Source organism: Lolium rigidum, chromosome 5, assembly GCF_022539505.1.
Source record: "Lolium rigidum isolate FL_2022 chromosome 5, APGP_CSIRO_Lrig_0.1, whole genome shotgun sequence".
Classification (NCBI taxonomy): Eukaryota; Viridiplantae; Streptophyta; class Magnoliopsida; order Poales; family Poaceae; genus Lolium; species Lolium rigidum.
Genome location: NC_061512.1, coordinates 243,427,640 through 243,432,751, shown reverse-complemented (window position 1 = coordinate 243,432,751; position 5,112 = coordinate 243,427,640).

Here is a 5,112-nt window from a genome sequence, read left to right as displayed (position 1 = left end):
TTCCACTCTTGCTCCCAGGTGTGAGTCTCTGGAGCGCTATGTACGCAATCGCCAACACGCTTGTCGACCCATTCCCAAGTTTGGCCACACCCTGCCAATCGCGCGCTTCATCTTCTAGGCGTATGATGTGGTACATTGGTCTGGGCAGTTTGGGAAGTTGGTCGTGTTGTTGGAGTTGGCTGTGACGCGGTTTGGAGACTCTGTGCCCCGCCGCCTCGCCATTCTTGGGTTGAGGTTGGGCAAGGTGTGCTTTGCGTCGGTGTTGTAGGAGTGTGTTGTAAGCCAAAAGGCATGTGTGGTGTTGTAGCCATTCTTGGCGTTTCTTGTCAGCTTAATACAATGACGCGCACGCTGTTGCGGGTTCTCGAAAAAAACTTAGCTAGAAAACTAAAATATGAGAGGATGCAAGTCTTATAGGTTGAGCAGTTGCATTCTTATTTGTACAAAACTTACCAATTGTTCATACCATGTTACGAAATTTATGTAACTGGGTTTCAATTTGAATTATTGCAACCTCAAGAATACTTCATTTTTCTTTTTTTTTTGAAATAGTTACACCACAACCTAGTTGCATTCTTGTCTGGCACGGATCTAGGCCACACTAGGGGTATTCCTAGTTATATTTACCAATGATTTCGGAAAAATAAGAAGTTTTGGAAAATGAATATTAAATTGTAAATTTCTAGCGCCGATGCTGGCGGGGATACCAAAAAGTGTTCTCTCGTGGTCTAGATATTTGTCTTGTTGCTGAATTGCAATTGTATTTACCATAACTTGGATGCAAATTTGCTGGAAAAGATGAGACCATTGCCACTTCTAGATACATGTCATTTTTCGAAAAGGTAAGGCCTCTACATCAATATATGGACACATACACTTTAATTGCAAAGTTTTAGAATGCATGCACAGTATAACGTATCAAAGATCGGACAGTGTGGACATAATGATCAACCATTGGAACAAACAGAAAGACTAAGTGCCCATGCATCGTGTAATCTTCTAGAAAGAAGTCATCCACCTTAGTTGTAGGAATGATATGTAAAAAGTGAGCCGATCCGGTCTTGTTAGAAATCATATCATTCGTATATAGTCTCATAGGATGAAAACTAAGGCACAAACCTCTGCGAATCTAGGGCTTCATTTTTCTCTTGGAACCCATTTAGGTAATTTCCAAGCATGTTAGTCTAGGTGCATGTATGGCTGCGTAAACCTCAACAACCTAGCTTAGATGACAACAAGACAACATGCGTAAGTACTTGCGTACCTTGGCCACAACTTTGCACATCTTATTGTTGTCGAATTTTTCCGCAAGGTATCTTAAACTAAATATGCCTGCCAGCTCGTCAAAGGTACGGATAGTATTTAGTTTTTTGTATACAAAGGCACAATCTAGCTAGGAATCTAGTATCACGCAATGTTTGCTAGCAGAAGTTTTCTTATCCATTGCAACTTGAGCAAAGCTAAATTAAGAAAACAACGTACTCCTTCTGCACAATAAAGAATGCCTCAACTTTGTCTAAACTTTAATGTATCTAGACGCGATTTGTTGTGCTCATATATCTTGGTTTGAACAAACTTGAAACATCTTTTGTTGAACGGAGAGACTACGAGCTAGCCGCCACAACTTGCGCGCACCTCAGTGTTCCGAAATTCCTCACAGGCATCTTGACATGTTCAACACGTTAAGTATGGCACTGGCGGTGTTTAAACGAAAAATACTTATACTTAGAATATTGTTTGTAGGTGTAACTGTGTAAGTACAAATTAAAATCTAAGCATGGAATCCGAATCTAGCATCGCACAAGTGCTGCTAATTAAACCATCCATTGCTTCGGCAAAGGGAAATTGAAGTCGAACACTCCAACTCCAGGCTTCTCCCCTCGAACTCCAACCAGCACACGTAGCCGGCGAGCCAAACGGCCGGCCACCATGCATGCGCAGCTGATCCGGCCGGGCTCCGGTGACGGGCGAGGGGACAACGGGACAAGTATCCCGCGAGTAGGCACGTGCATGCATGCAAGCTAATTAAACTACCCACCACCCGTAAAGATGCAAAGCACCCTGCCCTCTATGGCTCTATGCACTGGCAGCACTGCACCGTCTGACACGCGCGCAGCAGTGAAAAACATTCGTCCGGCCGTCCATGCGCCGGCGCCTATGTTTCACCAACTCGTAGCGCGCGCCACAGATCGCCGGTGCCGAGCTCTGGCCGGACATCTCGGGGGACATCACCCTTGCCGTGTGTTTATAAGAAACTACTGTTTCAGTAAAGTAATCTTCACTAGCGCGATCTAAAACAGCGACCCATTCAATTTAATTCGATCTATTTGAATCACGCCGGGATAGAAAATGGGCCACTGCGACTTGCTAGGCCAGTGCCCCAGCAAGCGGCGTGACCCGTTCTGTCTAGGATGGATATTTTGTCCCATTGGCCAACCTGGAGGTGTGTGCTGGCGGAGGAGGAGCAGGCGTTGACGGACGCTAGATGGCGGCAAAAACCTAGGGGCGAGTGCGAGTCTCCTTGGTCGTGTGTGCACGATCAGCCCACTGTAGCATGTAGCGGACCTCGGCGAAGGTGGGTTTGGGCCGCATCATGGGGATGAAGGAGGCCTACTTGTCAAAGTGTTTACCGAGCCCGACGAGGAGTATGTTGATGAGTTGTCGATCGTTGACGGGATAACCGAGCTAGCGAAGTTCGTCGGCGATGGACTTGAGCCACTGATAGTAGACGCCAACCGAAGAATCACCCTGAACGGTGTTGCGAAGCTCGGGTTGGAGGCTGTTGACGCGAGCGTCGACATTGTCTTGAAAAAGCTGACGAAGAGACGACCATAACGCGGCGGAGGAGGAGGCGTCACGGAAGACGAGGTTGAAGATCTCGGTGGAGACGCGCGTGTAGATCCATTGGATGATCGCGAGGTTGTCATTTGCCCAACGAGGATCGGCGGGGCAAGAATAGCTGTCGGGGGCGACGTGGTATAGAAGATTGCACCGCCCGAGGTAAACTTCGAAGAGGTGGTGCCAATGGTAGTAGTTATGGGAGGGAAGATCCAAAGTGATGGGAATAAATGGAGAAATGTCGGAGATTGTATCGGCAAAGGACATTGAAGCTAGTTGTGGGTAGAGTTGGGAGATGAGAGAGCTTTGGGTAGAGGAGGAGGAAGGTGATGCGCCGGCGACGCGGGCCTCGGCCTTGGTGGAGAGGGAGTCGGGCGGCGGCGGTGGTTTTGGTGGTGGAGCCATACCGAGGTGCGGAAAAGGTAGGTGTCTGATACCATGATATTTGGAGAGAATAATAACTTGTATTGATTTGATTGATTACATGAGATTATATAGTACATGAGCCTGACCCTTTAGGGTTTGGGAAAACGGATCTAGCTATCCTAAACCAACACGAACACATATATCTAATAAGGTGCATGTCTTATAACAAATTATTTTCAAATTAGTACAAAAATGAATTAGCTCAAACTGGTCAAACCGTAGAACGTTTTTATCCTCCCTTAGGTGCAAGTCTTATAACTTGAGCCCGGGGGGGGGGGGGGCACCGCCCCCCATTATTTGGCGCATCTTTGAGGAAAAAAATCTGGGAGAGGTTAGATTATAATTTTTTGTGTGTTTGGCCCCCCTAGGGCTCCTAAGTTACATTTTATCTAGCTATCCTAAACCAACACGAACACATATATCTAATAAGGTGCATGTCTTATAACAAATTATTTTCAAATTAGTACAAAAATGAATTAGCTCAAACTGGTCAAACCGTAGAACGTTTTTATCCTCCCTTAGGTGCAAGTCTTATAACTTGAGCCCGGGGGGGGGGGGGCACCGCCCCCAGTTATTTGGCGCATCTTTGAGGAAAAAAATCTGGGAGAGGTTAGATTATAATTTTTTGTGTGTTTGGCCCCCCTAGGGCTCCTAAGTTACATTTTGCCCCCCCCCCCCCCCACTAGCCATCCTTGGCAAGCTCCATCACTGACTTGACCTGTTGCACTCTCTCATTTGTACCGAATACCAAATGATCATACTATTTTGCGTAAATTATAAAGTCGAGTTTTAATTTGAATTTTTGCAATCTCAATAATACATCATTTTGCTAAATTGTTTTTTTTTTGAAAAATAATAATAACACAACCTATTTTGGAACGAATACAAAAAAGTGTTCTATCGTGGTCTAGATTTTAGTCCTATGGCTAGATCACTATCATATTTTCTAGAACTTGAATGCAAATTTGGTGAAAAGATGCAATATGAAACTATTGTTACTTCAAGATGCATGCTCTTTTTCCGAAAATGGAAGCATAGCCCCGGTCTCTGCATCAATTAGTGAACACAATGATCTTTTTTTTCTTTCATTTTTTGTATTTTTTCAGAATTAAGATTATTACTACATCTTAAGGGTCAAACATGGTTGACACAAAGATCAACCAACAGAACAAACATAAATACTAAGTGCTTATGCGTCTCGTAATCTTCTAGAAAGCCAACAACGACCCTGCTTCTAGATACGTATGTACTTACGTACCTCGGCACAACTTGCTCATCTCATTGTAGTCGAATTTTCCGGCAAGGTATCTCGAACTATTTAGCACGTCAAAGGTACGGACGGTGTTGTCTTTGTACGCGAAAGCACAATCTAGCTAGCATCACAAAATGGGCTGCTAGATTCATTGGTATTAAACCATTGTTGCTACTTGTACATGTTGAGCAACATAAACTAAGATTGATAACGACGTAAGCTGCCACAACATGTATACACACCTCGTTATTCCCTGACTTTCCACTCCACAGGTATCCTGAAATATTCAACGCGTTCACTATGGTATCAGGATGTTTAGTCCAAATTCTGTGTACGCGCAAGTAGAATCTGTACCTAGAATCACACAAGTGCTGCTAATTAAAGCATCCGAGCCCGCCCAAGGGAAATTCAAGTCCAACACAACAACTCAAGTCAGCACGTAGCCGGCGAGCCAAACCGCCGGCAACCATGCAATGCGCAGCTGATCCGGCCGGGCTCCGGTGACCAGTCAGGGAGACATGCGCCCCGCAAGTAGGCACGTGCATCGCATGCATGTCAATTAAGCTAGCCATCACCTGCACATCCGTAAAGATGCA